A 16,840-nucleotide genomic window follows, 5' to 3' on the forward strand; every position below is an offset into this window, starting at 1 on the left:
TTTATCAACACGCGAGTTTTATTTTATTATTTTTTTAATCCATTGGAAAATTGTGCGGCACTGGGATTCTAAGCACGGTCCTCTTGCACCCCAGGCGGATGCTCTACCTCTACGCCACCGCTGCACCAAATCGAGAAAAAGAAATGGGCATGGAGAGGACATGTAATGAGGAGAGAAGATAACCGATGGTCATTAATAGTTAATGAGTGGATTCCAAGGGAAGGGAAGCGTAGCAGAGGGCTGCAGAAAGTTAGGTGGGCGGATGCGATTAAGAAGTTTGCAGGGACAACATGGCCACAATTAGTACATGACCGGGTCAGTTGGAGAAGTATAGGAGAGGCCTTTGTCCTGCAGTGGGCGTAAGCAGGCTGCTGCTGCTGCTGCTGATGATGATGATGATGATGCCGATGATGCACAGGAACTTACATTTGCTTCGTGCACACGGATTGGGCTTCTGTTCGAAGACTGCTCCGTAGAGCTGGCGAAGATGTTATTTCACTATCTGTGCATCCCATCGCTAGCGTTTCGACACAGTGCATCTTGCGCCATAAAAGCGTGAACTCCTTTTTTGGAGGCTCGCGCATTCACATTCTCATGGCACTTTCTGTTCTCTGCAATGGATTTTACATCGTTCCTTAAGCGCATCGTAAGCACGACTACTGAAGCTAGCATTGTATTTCTGGTCGTCCTTCACGCTGAAACGTAAATATTCGTCGACTATACTGATGTCAGTATATTTGCTTTCCTAACGGTTCCATTTCTCCAATAAGATTACCATGGCTCCGTGTCTTATTGACCACATTAATGTCTCTGCACTGAATGTTTGATGTCACTATATCTGAGTGTCCGAGCACTGCATTGTTGCTGAGCAGTCACCTGCATTGTGAATATCTACCATTGGTCTGTACTGGCATCTAAGAGTGCTTTGATCTACACATATGTGCGTCTGCAGGCATTCCCTTTCTTCTTCCTAGACTCACTGCTACCACTCCCGAGGAGATTTCAGCCACAGACACATGCCAGTTGCTTCGCTTCCCGATCAAACGCAGATATTTATTTGATGCGCATACACTTTACCGGCCCAGGCATAAGAGGTTACACACCACATAGGCACTAATAGCCCTACAACTATCGTTTTTGCCCACATTACTCGTCTCTACGAGAACAAAATACCATAGTGAAATATGTTGCGGACATCTTGAAAGAACATTATCCACACACTACACGATGTCTTCCTCCTAAGCAGCTGTACTCGTTTGAAGGACAGATGGCATTGTGCTTCTGTGCTTGCATTACTGCATGGCGAAGTAGCCAAAGAATACATACTTATAGCCTTTGTATCGTGCACACAACATTTGTATACAGTGGAAGGGGCAATTTTTCTTTTCCTTTTGTTTTTCTTGGCGCTTTTGTCTTAGGAGGAATATCGGCCTTTTTCCAGTACACGCTGCTAATAAAAAAGAACCGGAATGAAAACATTTTTGCCGTGCTGCATAGCCATAACGTTTTCATGTTTTCTGATGTACCATTTCGCCTGACAGGCGAAGCATTGGCTGGGATAGCAAATAAGAAGACAGCTATCTGAAATAATGATAGTAAATATATCGGCCGTATATATTTGTAAACATTTGCTTACTAAATGCATTAACCAGCAATGTGTCCCGTGTGCGCGAGCAAAGATGGAGACATCTCCTTCGATGTCCGCAAAAACTCACTTTAAAAGCGCTGGAGTGAGGAAAAGCAGAAGCAGCAGTGAGCGAATTGACCTTCCTGCTGCCTCTCTATTCAACGCGAACTAAGCGTCCTCAACACATCGCATATGAAGTTTTGAGTCCTCCACGCTCCTAGACTCTGTATTAATTGCCATTCACTTTCAAGACAAGGCCCGTGTGGTCACTCCATGCATATGCAGCAGCAGCCACAGTAGAACGTCTCCCCTCCTTCCTCTCACCCCTGCGCCTCGCGAGCGACTAAAGATCGCTTTCAAGATAGCAGCTGCGGGGCCTCGCCATACGCGGCAGCCGCCGGAGTAGAACGTGCCTCCATCTTCCCTTCCTCGTTGCCTTGCGACGCTTCCACCACCCGCGCTTCCATTCACACAAAGGGCATGCGGAGCGTGGTTACGACGTTATCGCCATAGAAATTTATACGGAACTTCACGGCGTAGGCCGTATCGACTGCAATGGCGATGGCATACATGTGCCTGTAGTGTCTATATAATTGACAAAAAAACTGTACGGTATGGTTTATACTTCTCTCCGTCTTCTCAAGAACAAAAAATCCTTATTTTCACTAGCAAACCCAACCGTTTGTCTTTTCTGCTCTATGAGAATCTATATCAAACGCCTGAACCAAGCAATCACCTTCCTCCTCGAAATTGGTTTGAAAACCCCGAAGCACCAATTCACTAAATAAACCAATAAACAGTCTTTTTTCTTTTGAAGACACAATAGAATTTGGATCCAACCTAGTAAACGCGACGCACGAGGGAAAGGCGCAGCTGTCATGATTCTTATTTTTTGTCGCTCCAACCTTAAATTCGCTTCCCCTGCGGCACCTCTCCACAAAACTTCTTGCCCTATTTTTCTGCAGTTTAACGAACGCGAGACTTCGTTCAAGTGCGTAACACTACTTCAACTCGTTAGGTTGGTTTATACTTATTAGGCCATGTTAAGACGGAAACCTTAAGGAATAATGACAAGGACAAGAAAAACTTTAGTTGAATCAGACCGGTCGCCTTTCGAGGAAAAGTGCCAGTGTGCGCCAGTACTGTTGCGTCATGCATTGAGACAACAGCGACAGAGTGCGTAAAAAGGCGTGCAGATCGAAGCATCCAATGAAAGTATTGTCGTCGAGTGCTACGCGGAGCTACCAGAGGTGTGACTTACACAAATATCGTGTTTTTTGCTGATGTAGAATGCCTCCACTAAGTCTAGTGCCGGGGCATCTTTGATGCCTCGGCCGAGTGTAGGCAGGTTGGATAAATTTGTCTCACACGTGCAGGAATCACAGTACATAATAATATGCGCCGTAATCTTGTTTTTGTTGGACAGTTCGCGTTCGTTTCCGTGTATTTGACGCAGCCGCCTGTCTGGTAGATGTATATCGTACCACAGATAAGAAGAATTCCGTACACCACGCCAACACCCAAGCAGGCACAGAAAGAACTATCATGTTTTCCTTTATTTTATTGAGATACCAATTATATGGACACAGAAGGCACATTTTTGCCGTCACCCTGATGTTCAGTGTAAAGTGTTAAGGCGATAACACCGTCACTGCGCGTCGTGTGTTGTATGTGCGAGTCAGAGGAGCATGGGGAAGCCAACGATCGCGGCGCGATCTGCCGCCCGCGAATGAAGAAAGCGGATAGCAAACGAGCTGTCTTCCGCCGCGCGAAAGGCCGCTGGGAGATGGGAGGGAAGGAAGGAGGCGGCATGGTACTACGGCCGCGAATGCGCATTTCCGTGACTGGGCGTAACCGAAACTGACGATCGCGGCTCCATCTCGCGCTCCATATATGAAAGCGGCGAGGCAGCACGGGAGGGAGGAGGGCGGCTTCGACTCCGCCAAGTGCGTACTTTGCACGGCCGCGCGCGGTCGCGCATGCCCTATCCTGAGTAGCTTCAGGGGATGCCTCATACCTTCGTGCTCGCTGTGTTCTCGCCGCTCTTGTGTTCTCACGAAGTTCACTTCGCTCGCTCCTGCTCCCGCGCTTGCCCAAACCAGGGTTTCGAGAGCGAGCGTCTGCGCTCATCGAGCGTGATGCGTTCATGTTTGCTTGTGTGCGCTGACACCATGCTCGCTAATTCACTCAATAAGCGAATGTTTCCAGGTTTATGCGGCCGATAAAAGTACTATCATTAATTCGTATAGCTGCCTACAAATATGCTATCGCAATCGATGCTGCGCCTATCAGGTGAAAAGGAGGCGAGGCTTCGTCTCCGGTACTGAAATGTGTTGGCCAGGCAGCTTTCGTAGAGGCGAAAAGAAGATTGGTTGCGTGGTATTGGTTAGCCACTTTCGTCAAGTTTTGAACTGCATTGTGCATATGAGGGACAACATGCGGCTTTCTTTTTTTTTCGCAAACGGTTTGTGTTTCTGCTTCCACCTCAAATTACGATAAAGGCTTCAGCTACTGCAGCCGTGACGGAACAAATGTACTTCGATGAACGCAGCCGTTCCACCTGATGATTAAAACGTACCTGAATTTTGTCAACACAAGACCTCACAGCTGACTCATGCTACGGCTGCTTCGCGAAGTTTATTGCCTAACAAAGGCATAACCCTGCAACAGCGCTATACGGCAGCGGCCTCGTAGTCTGCCGTTGCTCCTCGCATAAATGTCGTCCGTATTTTTCCCAAGCTGCAGCGATATTTTAGTATTTTAGCGTCGCAGCCTCTCGCCATCACTTGTAGAAGCTGGAGATCTTGCTGAAATCGTTGAGTAGTTCAGGAACCTTTGGATCTTTGAACAACTGCTGCACAGTTGATGCTAATGGCTTCGTACCGAGACGTGTGCTCTAGAAGCTCTCTAATATTACTGCATCCCAGTTAACATACACGATCTCTGTTGGCGGCACCATTCCGTCTCTTCCGTTGCAGCGTGCGCCTTCATATTACCTCGTTATTATCTTTAGCATGTTATTGTGGATTTTGCAATCCTTACTCTTACCTTTAGATGTCCGGGAAAAAAGGACACATTTAAAACCGCACACAATTGTGATTTAACTCTTTCCACGCAAGCAATGTTCATTTCGGGGCCCGACGCACCAAATACTGAGTGGGGAGCAATGATCCAATTCTATGTTCTTTACTTCAACGTTGGGCAGTGCGTGTGGCAATGACACTGTGCGATAAATGCACTGTTCGACACGCCCGTCAAAGTATCGTTTCGGTTTTGATGATTCATTCTATTTTCCCGAAACACCAAGTATAAATCCTATAAAGGTTGCAGTGGTGTAGAGATATAACTGTTTATTTATCAGTGAAATAATAATATTCATCAGGCTAGATTGATGTTCCTTCAAGCCTGAATTACATCGTGTGTGCTTGTATCAAGTCATCACTGGCATGATTTGATCTAACAGACATCAAAGCTGTATGTCATACTTGTTACTCATACTCAAGTTGCACTAATTTACATCTGTTTTCTTTCCACTATCTGGGCTAGTCTAAGAGGTGTAGTGTGATGGTATTTCTTTGGTATCTTCTGTTGCGTGCACTTGTAATGCGGGATATATTCTAATGTTGCCTTGAGGTTTCTCGCTAGGAAAATTCCCCTTTAACCGGAGGTCGAGTGCTAAAACAGTTTGAAAGAAATGGAGAAGCTGAAATCAGAGACGACGACGAGTCTGATACTGACTAGGTTCTGAGCGCGCCAACTTTAACCTGGTAGCACTGTTTTGACGAAAGGCAATTTTCCATAGATCAACATGCTCTCTAATTAAAGGAAATACCTGTACTCATTCTTTCGGTTCTTCAATTACGCTCGTACATTTTCGTGTCGCCAATAGATTCCGCCCACACCTGCCGCTGGCTGTGCTTCCTTCTCGGGTATTCAGGCCACAGGTGCTTTAAATTGGCGCGTGCATAGTTTCCTTGAAAGTATAACTATATTCTGAATTTGGAAGGCCATCTAATGAGCTTCCTGCGCCGAGTGCACCCGTGGTCAATTTTTCAGCCGAGTTTGCAAACATATAAGATGTCCTTTAACAAACGCAGTACGCAATCCAACTAAACGAGAGTCGACTGTTGTATTTTGAATAAAATCGATCCTAAACAAACTAGTGAGCTTACTGGACTGCCTAGATATTTGAGCGCATTCGTCGGACTGAAACAATCCCGCACAAATGACTCGAGAAACAGGACCACTCTCTGCACTCGCATTTGAAAGTGTGTGGCATATATGCGCGATATCCACGGCAGCGCTACAACGGCATTCGATGGGCTACCCACTTGGTTTCGCCTTTAAGCGACGAGGCGTAGCTGCAACGCCCATTCCGAGTAACGCGAAATGAAAGCACGGTTCTTCATCGAACCCCATTTCCTCTCATTCGCTGTTTCCAACGCAGCACTGAAATGCACATGCACAGTGCACAACTGCCTTTCGATTCAATAGATTTTTGTGTGTGTGTTGATATTGCGTTTGTCCCTATTTCCTTTCACGTTCACCAGCCGGTGCATTATCTTTCTTATTTTGAGGTTTCTAGATGGCAGTGCCTGTACATCGTTATTTGCATCACCCAGCTGTCTTTGTACCTGGGCATGGGGGTGCTGATGTTTTTTTCTGAAATCAGCTTTTAGCTATTAAACTGGGAAGATGAGAAAAAAACGGCTTGGCTTAGAATGCTTTTCTTACTTTATATCTTCTCGATACTCCTCAAATACATACCAAAGCAAACGTTAAAGGTTTCTTTAACTCTAAGTGAGATACAGTAGATGAAAATCTCGTTTACCAGCTAGTTCAAGGTGAATGTCAGGTCTAAGAGGAGTGTTGGGTACTTGCTTTGACAAGGTGAACAAGGTATGTGAACGTAGTTATGTAGTTAAAGATTAGGAGCTTCCTGCAACAAGGAAAAGAAATCCCGTTGGCGAGCATATGGCCACCATGTGCTCTAAGAAGAGACCGAGGATGCCTCGGCGTTTTGTCGCCACACCTACTGCTTCTCACTCTTAGCATTTTTGTATAAACGACTATCTACCAAGTACATAAATGAAGGTAAATTGAAACGTATCGACCAATATTTGGGTTTCCTTTATTTTTGCACATGTCCTTGTGAGGTCGAAAATATCGTTGAGCTGCCAGTTAACGGGTTACACAAAAGCAACACCGAAGGGCTTTCATGAAAGTTAGAAGTTGTTGCGGGAATACCACTTACAGAAACTGAATTCCCCATTATTTCTCCAGAAAGAAGAGGTGTTTAATGAAGATGCGGGGCAATACTGAAAAACCTTACCAGTGTTTCTTTAAACATTGTAGTCTAAATAAAAACCTGAAATGTATTTATATTGAAAGAATGTCCTCAATCTCTGTTTCAAGGACATTTTGAAGCACTTGCGTTATTAAACTAAGGTAGCTTCCTCATTAAAATATGTGTGTTCATTGCCGGCGTCATATCATGAATGTATCTAGCACGCAATGTGTGAATGGCAGCTGTTGTCTCTCTAATAATCGTGTAAGCTTTTGCATTTGTTTTTCTCTGTTCCAGCGAAGCTGCTAAGGGCTATTTTCCCCACTATCATGTCCGCATGTAGAAAAAGAAAACGCGAAGATAGTGCAATGCCGAGCTGACTCGCGGCAGAGATGAACCAGGCGGTAAGCCCTCCCCATACGTGGGCCGATCTCAGATGTAGTGCAATGTCGGGCCGAACCGCGGTGGAGGTAAAGCAGGCGTCAAGCACTCCCCATACGTGGGCCAATCATGAAGATAGTGCAAAACAGGGCTGATGCGCGGAGAAAGTGCAGTTCGTTAATTAAGGAGCCCACATACACAGCTTCACTGGTAATCTTTCTTCGAGGAAGTGGTAGGGTACTGGCTTTTTCTTTGCTGTTTTTTTTTTCTATCAACTTCTGTACCGAGTTTCCACCCCTTTTCTTTATCGAGTATCATAGTTTCAAGTTTTTATATTGGGTTGGTGCCGAATGCCATGCAATCTAAAAAGATGGGCCGATCCGGAAGTAACGGCAATTTAATAATGGGGGCTGATTCAAAGGTTATCTGGAGTCTAACAATGCCGGGCCGATCCTGAAGATTGCGCAGTTCAGAATTGTAGCGTGATATCAAGGATAGTGAAATAAGAAATTTGGGATGATCCAGAAGGTAGCGCAGTGAAATTTCTTGGTCGCTTCCGTGAGTACGTGCAGTTTCAAAGTGATAGCCAGTCACGAAGATAATGTGGTCAAAAAATTTAATCAGTCCGACGCTCTTCCTTCTCCCCGTCACGTGAGAGATGACGTACTATAGAGTGCTGTGCGCAGTGACTCCGTCCTATTATTACCCACAACTCCCTCCAGAGGGCATCGTCTTTGGTTGAATCAGCTTCCATCTCTTTTATCATATAAGCTACGGTTTACGAATCAGGATGAAGCTGAAACAATGACACGTACCTGATGCACCTGCCTATCCTGCTAGCTCCAGACCAAACACGTAATTTCTGCTTTACTTGCAACATTTATGGATTCTGAATGAAATTGTAGATTTTTTTATTTCATTCAGACCATCTGGGCCGCAAACAGTTTCGTTTTTTTTTACATGACGCACTCTAAGCCTCGCTGCTTCTTTTCGCACTTTATGAAACGAGTCCAACGGCTTTTGTGTGGATGTGAACAACTGAAAAATTCACATGGATAATTGCAAGGGCTCTCTTGGCATGGTCATCGCTTCCCGATTTGGCAAAATGAGCGTCAAAACGAACTGTACGGGACGTAACGCGGAAACGTACCGGCATGTAAGGGACGTCAAAAGAGTTAAATTATTTAACTATATTGACGCATAAAAGCCTAGACACAAATGCGGGTTCATTATTATGGTAGCACACAGGTTGCTCGCCATTGGAGATGCTTGATTTCGAGTGGTCTCCGGCTTCATGAAAGATTTTAACACTCGTTGAAGCGTAGAAGAAGGTCATCAAGTTTAAAAACTGCAGAATTGTAGGGAATAATGATCACAATTTTACGTAACAAATTACAATGAAATAATTACATGTAATAAATTACATTTCTTAGTCTTATTGTAGTATAGCGATATAATTTTCCACGGACACTGCGTTTTTATTACATTTCAGTTACCAATTTAATGTAAACGGTCACATTACTGGCGAGCAAACGGTAATGGAGAGGCAGCTTTTAGCACTCTATTTTTGATGAGAGCTACGTAGCATGCCGCCCAGGTCTTCCAACGCGGCAGCCTCGCGCATATGCAAGTTCAGACAAGCAAAGCCAAGGTTTTCAGGCCTGGCTTGTAGATGCGTATAAGTAGCCGAGGTACATGGTAGGAGTTGCGACTCACTTTATCGATTAGTGCAATTTATGACGGTTTTCTTTTTGGCAAGTTTTTGGCCGTTGGGCGTACGCGTTCCGGTCGGTCTGCATGATACGCTACTCACATACACTTATTTTGCGATTGCACCACAGTATGTTTAGGACTCCATAAAACCTTATATCTCTAATTATATTACCAATTTAGCCCCCTTTGCGAAGCGTGAGCCTTTACTGGCTTCCCTTACAATTCTTTGGTTTGAGTTTAAATGTCTAATGAGAGAATGGGCCGATCAGTACTCTATCAGATGTGAACCGACAAATTGAACCAGCGTTGCTATGACACCATACCGATGACGACTCGCTTAGTTTTTATTCCTTAGATGACAATCTTAGGTTCAAAGCACGTAAACAGGACGGCTCCCGGCGTCACTAAAGCCTAAGATCACTCCACATGAACGTTCAAAACAGATGCCGTTGACTTATAATATTAGGTATCTTAATGTGATCTGTAATTTTGCTATTTAGTGCACCTTTCGCAACATTAACAGATAGTCGTATAGTCAGCTCCAAGGAATCGATACGCTTCCCGGTGTCATGTGTGGAGGCGAAGCAGCTCGACAACAGACCCAAATATGTGGTTCTAATTCTGCTTTGCTAATGCTTCTCGTATATTGCGATGAAGTAAACAGCATTCTTCACACAGCAGTTAAGTAGTGAACTTAGAGTGCGGGCTCTCGCGATACACTACCTCGTTGGCAAGTGAACGTTCGCGTCAATATATTCTCTACAGGGTGTTTCAGCGAGCACATTCAAAAATCCTTAAAGGTGGCCTGTGGCAGACAGCGCAATTCTTGTTCATGCGGTGCAAACTGAGTGCACTGGTCGAGTCGATGGTGCGGTCTACATGATGCGGCGGACAATACTTGCAAAAAAGTTTAAATGGATAATCGACTAATAAAAGAATCCACTAACGAACTTATAAATAATTAACTTATGGCTCGTATTGCAATTTACAAATTCTAGCCGTGGACTTCGGAAGGCGGATCCATTTGCAATGAATTATCCAAATGAAAGCAGTTTCGAGATATTTATTCCCGAACTTTGGAGGCAAATGCATTGGCCTTACAGTTCCCTCTGTGTTTGAATGCGTAAAAGGATGCTTTTTTTAGAAAGTTACTGGAAAGTTCCTTTGGCGGGCGAAGATGGTCGACAATTAACTTCTATTATATTTATCGGGACCCGCGCACCCTTAGTTGCAATAAACAAGGCAGAATGAACATTTTTACCATAAAGTACAGCTCCCGGGAACATAGCTTGTATAAAATTTGTGTTTCTTATCAAAGCCAGTTTTCTTAAGAAAATACCAAATGCGGACAATTTCCTTTCATTTTCTATAATTTATACCGAATGTCAAAATTGATAATAATTCATTAAGCGATTATAGGATTAATGCCTATGTTCTGTTTCCTGAGAAATATGGAAGTGTTGATTTTTAAATTATGAAAATTTTTGGGAACGCTTATTCTGGTGCCTACTTTCGTGTTTTAAGAAACGTTTGACGTGGCTCAGAAGCCAGTAAATTTTTTTTGAGTGCATATTTCTTGTAATGACTATTCTTAATGATGATGACGATGACTGGAGTTTATTGGAGCAAGGGCGAGATGTGGTCAAAGAGCACCAAGCCTATGAGAATAGGCCGTCATTGGTAGATGAATACTGAATATCAAGACGTGGATGAGACACGTCTGTACGGAGGCCTAAAAATGTTCGTTAGAAGTATGTAAACACAGTTAGAATAAAACTAGACAATGATGTATGGATGTACTACGAAGATGTGATCTACTAACAGTCCCCGCTACAATTAACTACTGCCTCACTAGGGCGCCTCTCCCTTAAACAAAGACCCGAAGGCAAGTGCCATGCAGGCCGCTACTGTCGCAGCAGCAGCATTTGGTGAGAGGATGTGCTGCGAATCTCGTGGGCATATAGCGCACCATAAACCAATATCTTGTAAAACAGTTAAACAAACCTATGGTCAGGAATAGGTTCTCCTCCAAGGAACGATACCAGATGAAGGGGAATGTGCCATCGGTGGGCCCGAGGAAAATATATTTTTTCTTCAGTCTACGCTTCCCGACCTTCCACCAAGTTGTTGAGGACGGTGAGCCACTCACCACGTCTATCACGTATACCACAAGTCAGCAGGTATCAATGGGTACCGTATGCGGGTCCTATTCGCAGTCGACAGAACACGGCATCAGTTTGTCGTGCCTTTGTTACCGATGGCCACTTTCGTAGGTGGGCCTTAATTAAATAATGTTTATTAAAATTTCATGGTCCCAGATGGGTTGCAAAATGTTTCTCAGCTTTTTGGGCCAGAAGCGTTGCAAGTCTGTGGGAGGGATAGCCAAGGTTCTATGCATGTAGCAAGTTCATCTGCAAGCATATTGCCCGCTATGCTTCTGTGCCCTGGCCACCAACATATTAAGATATCTTGGTTAGATGCGTACATAGTCCCTTGACAATAGACCATTCTCAGCTGCAACTATTTTCAAATATCGCCGATAGAAGACATCGCAGCTGAAGGCGACGAAGGGACTACTTCGGTTTTTGAAAGAGACGGCCTTGGACAAATGGCTGTGACAGGGATGTCACGTACCGCGCAAGAATGAGGGACTGTAAGTGACGATGCGTGTGCTGTGTTATGTGCTCTATCTCTCTCTCTCTCCTCCCCATCTTTCATCCCCCATCCCACTCCCAAGTGTAGGGTAGCAAACCAGTTAAGCTAAACTGGTTAACCTCCCTGCCTGTCCTTCTCCACTTTTTCTCTGCTTGCAGGGACAACCTGGCCACAATCAGCACATGACTGGGGTAGTTGAAGAAGTATGGGAGAGACCTTTGCACTGCAGTGGGCGTAGCCAGGCTGATGATGATGATGTTTTCTTTTATTGCTCCCCCCTCTCACCGCTTCCTCTCTTATATGCGGCAGGTATTGATACCGGTTACATCTAAATGTGCTAATGAGAAGCACAACAGAAGACGAAGAACAGATAAGGGTGATCACTGTTTAAGTGGGAGCCTGTTCTAACTAACCTGGAAAATAAATTGCATACTTTAGGGCGAGAAAACCGGCGTGAATTTCACCATGCATGCGTTTCCGCGCATGCGCGCGCTTCCACAGGCACAGACGTGCATTTCCGTTCGTTGCAATGGCGAAAACCCTTTGTGACATCTTTAAAAAGCATTGAAATATTTTGTCTCTGACTGTATTTCTTGCTGTATTTCTGTTTAGAAGTACTATGTTCTTTTTAGTTCGATCAACGTCTCACAGAATGTCCACTATGTTTGTTCGTTTTTAAATGCGTAAGCATTTTTATGCTTGCCCAACAAGAAAGCCGGCCGTTCGTCCATCCATCCGTCCCGTAAGACGACAGCTTTCGACATAGCGCCCGCAGCTGCGAGCGAATTCAACTTCGTGCTGCCTCAAACTTCAACGCCAACGAAGCGGCAAGAAGACAGCGCTCATGGAGCTTTCAGCGCATGCCTTAGTATGCCACTTTTAAAGATCGCTTTCAAGATACGGGCCTGTGCGTCTCTCTTCAACGCTATGTAGGCGGAACAGCACAGTGCGCGAAGCTGTCAGTAGTACGCAGTGGCGTAGCCAGAAAGTTTGTTGGGGGGGGGGGGGGGGCTCACATTGCAGCTTGGCCTCCTCCTTATGGAAGTTGTCGAGGAAATAAATAAAATAATAATAGCTCCATTGACATTGAGAAAGTTGCTGCAAATGCATTCTTGAACGCTACGCACTGTCAAGAGAACTCCAATATGCATTTTTTCCTAAAAATATACAAGTATGTCTCAAAAATTGTGCTCGATATAACTGATATCAATGCTTCTATGCTTTCTATCTCTTTATTAAGTAAAGAAAGCATCACATGAACTTTAAAACTACATCAGTTTGAAACCAGCAAAGCAGTGCATCCTGCTGATGTAAAAAATTTAAAGGCCGTGAAATGAACACGCTGGCGACAATTATTTTAATGAAACATTGTTAGTCTCCCTGCCTTTCTCTCTTTTGCGTCTCTCTCTCTCTCTCTGTCATTCAAGAATCTTTTTTGCATTTTTGGACACATTTAACGACCAGGTAAAAATCTCAATGACGATGTACTTTGTTACAATGTATTGCTCAGGAGCAGCTGTCACCGGTCTTGTATGGTGAGTAATTGCATTGAAATTATAATCGCAACAGAGGGAACTTATAGAAAGCACGAGTTCTTCAAAATATACGTGGTTGAGTGAATATAAAGTAAGTCAGTGTGAAAATATGGCAAACCTTGTACTTTATTTAAAAGCAGTTTCCATGAGCATTTAGACATTTGTCCCTCTGACTAATCAGTCGCAGGATTCCCGTCTGATAAAACTCCTTGGGTTGCTGCTTCAAAATAGTATGTAACTGACTCTTTCACGTCATCGCCCTACACGAATCTGGGTCCCTTAAACTGTTTCTTCAAGTGCTTCAAAATGTGGAAGTCGATAGGCGACAGGTCTGGGCTGTATGGCGAATGTTGCAGCGTTTTCCACTTGAGCTTAGCCAGTTATGCATTAACCACTTCAGCGACGTGTGAAAGGGTATTGTCGAGATGCAAGATGACCACATTCGTCTATTTTCCACGTCGTTTGTTCTTGATTTAGACATGCCGCAGATCCGACGTCTCACAATATCGGAAACGATTGATAGTCTGTCTAAGCTTAGCAAATTCGAATAATACTAGCCCCTGACGATAAAAAAAGCCAGCAGCACCTTTCCGGCAGAAATGACGGCATTTGCTGTCCTTGGGGTGGTGAATTCAAGTGTTTCCACTGTAAGCTTTGCCGTCGCGTTTCAGGCTCTTTGTAGCGACACTGTGATTCGTGCCCGGTCACAATCGCAGACGAAAAGTCATCACCCTCATTGTGATACCGGATTAGATGAGTCAAGACAGTGCCGAACCACTCCATCTTCTGACGGTGGTTCAAAATCTTGGGCCTTCGTTGCGCACACAAGAGCCAATAACTGAGATGTTCAGGAATCATGGTGAGACCCGAACCGTGACTGATTTTCGCAAGCCCTGCCAATTCATCGAAGGTTATCCCCCGTTCATGTCTAAAAGCCTTTGCAGTTGTGTTGGGGGTGATTGCATGGTGGCTTTGGCCCGGTCTTGGATCGTCTTTGCAACTTTTACCTCCTTCTTTGAACCGTTTCCTCCAACGCTTCACAGTGGCCAATGAAATGCAATATTCAACGTACTCGGCAGCCATACGGCGACTAATCTCTTTTTGGGAAACATCTTCAGTTGTCAAAAACCACACAAAACCACTGTGTTACGCTTTCGGAGTGTCCGTTATGTCATGCAACCATGTTTACACCAGTGCATGAGAGCATCAAAGAACCTTTATCCTCACAACTGCGTTTCACTTTTGTAAACGTCACTCTGTGCGACGCGCATGCTTCGCACATAATGAACTGAACCATTATGGCATAGGATGGGTTGGCTAACTGTCATTTGCTCGCCCTCATAAATTATAAATGCGAAGATACAATTTAATATACAATTGCGAAAATGCAGCTTGATAAAGGGAAAAAGTGTCACTGAAAACAAAGTTCACTGAGGGTATACGCAATAACTCGCAGCAAGATATTTCAATATACGTATAAGTCACCAATAAATGTACTTATCTAAGAAATAGTCATTGTATATAGTGCGTCAAACAAGGCAAATAAAAGTGTTGCGCAGCCACAGATTCACAGATCACAGCCCACCACTCCCAAACGCTCACTCCCACTCCTTTGCGCACAAAAGATTGAGTCACCATCATTGGCACATTCACGCGATGCCCCTCGCCCCTCCTTACCCTTTCATTCGCACATACAGCATGCGGCGCGCGGACGCAATGTTATCGCCCTTCGACTTTATACGGAACATGAGGGCGACGTCTGCGGCAAGAATGCGCCTTGAGTGCCCATATAATTACTGTCGCAATAATATAATATAAGTATCCGGCTACTGAAGCGCCCCGTGGCCCATTACTTTCCCCAAAAGAAGTAACAAAATTTAACTTTTAGCACTCTACAATTTTCTGCGCCGCAAAAATGTCTTTTTTTTTTCCTTTGTGAGGCAGGGGCACGGAAATGAAAGAAAGAAAAAAAAAACTCAAGGAAAGCGTGTTGGCCAAAATGGAATGCCTACTTTGGGCACCTATGTGTCTACCGAAAGAATATCAAAGAAAACGTTAGATGGTTGGTCAACAGAGAACCATATTCATACTGCTCCGTATGCTACACCGGCCAGAAAAAATTTTCCGCAGAGGTTACGCTCAAGCGAATGCGTTGCAATCCGCCGAGTTCCCGCAGTGATGGCGGCAAGCGACAATGCATTGTTTCTTTTTCTGCAATGCTACCCAGAAAGCGTCCAAAACTGTGCCAGGCGAAAATCCACCCGGCCAGAGAAAAACGAACGCGCATCGAAGTGCGCAGCGCGGTGGTCGATACAGCCCGACAAAAACGTATGGCATCTGGCTGGTTCAGCAGCCCGCGGATAGCGAGAACAAAAATGAAAAGGAAGAGGCTGAATGTGTCCTCGCGAATAAAAGTCCAAGTAGAATATTGAATAAGAACGTAGTTACCTTTGCTGGCTTCAGTGTCTTGACGGGGTTGATTTGGCGCAGGTGAAAAAAATATGTCGATATTATCTGTGTGACATTACGGCACAAATGAACCACCGCAATGCTTCGTCTTATCGAATATCACTACATGCGTTCTCAACTTCTCTGATAGTGTGTTCATTTGGCTCGTCTCGTTGTATGGTCCGACGTACGACTTTAGAAAAGTCAATGCGGCTTTGGCGTCAAATGTTAATAAGAACATTAAACCCACTAAGTTCCGTAATTGAAAATCTAAAGCACGACATTGAAAATGTCTATGCACCTTTGGCACCAAAAGTTTATGAGAACTTTATACCCATAAAGTTTCAGAATTGAAATCCATGCACTCCGTTGATTGCGCGGCCTCCGCGAGATGCCGCGATGAGCCGGCTCGCTATCAAAACGCCCTATAAACTGCGCTCGGATGTGGCTCCTTGCGTTATGTGACTCCCGCTGCATTATCGTTGCCGCGTAATTCAGCCCCATTTTGCAATGTTCGGGCTGAAATGTCTGTACGAGCAAGAAAAGGACCATTCTAGACAAAATCCAGCATGACTTTCGGCGTCAGGGCTTGTTTTGGTCGGTGGCGCATGACAACACAAAAAAATCTTAAGGATGGGGGGGGATGAAGGCCCCCCCCGCTTCACCTGTGCAATGAAACATGCGTCCAGGAAAGGTTAGCACAAAAAAAAAACTCCTACTAGTGGCGTCGTAATATTCATCCCTATATATGCGTGCGAAATATATTTGAGAGCATTCTCATAACCATTTCAAATTTCTTGCGGGGCGTACGATTTGTTTGCCTAATAATTAGGAGACTAGCTTTGCCTCATATAGTGATGAATTCCCGACGTTCTTTGATTTACGTTCGTTTTTTTCCGCTAATGCATCTGGTGAGATAAGGTGAGTGCAACCAGAAATGTTTGCATTACGTGTACTCTGCTTGCTTCCTCCCCCTTGCTTTTGTCTCCGTTCAAATATGATTCGTTTGAAGGCGAGCCTGTGTCGATGCAGCTACAGCAGAAGACAAACAAAATGCGGTAATGAGTGCAGCATGTTCGAGGAAACAGGAACGACAAGTATGTTCGGGAAATGAAGATGACTGCGAGTGAACCGGCACAGGCAAACATGTCGGATGGCGCTAGTGCACCTCATTCAGCTGCAGGAAATGGGTCG

The sequence above is a fragment of the Dermacentor variabilis genome, chromosome 4 (assembly GCF_050947875.1).
Source record: "Dermacentor variabilis isolate Ectoservices chromosome 4, ASM5094787v1, whole genome shotgun sequence".
In the NCBI taxonomy this organism is placed as follows: Eukaryota; Metazoa; Arthropoda; class Arachnida; order Ixodida; family Ixodidae; genus Dermacentor; species Dermacentor variabilis.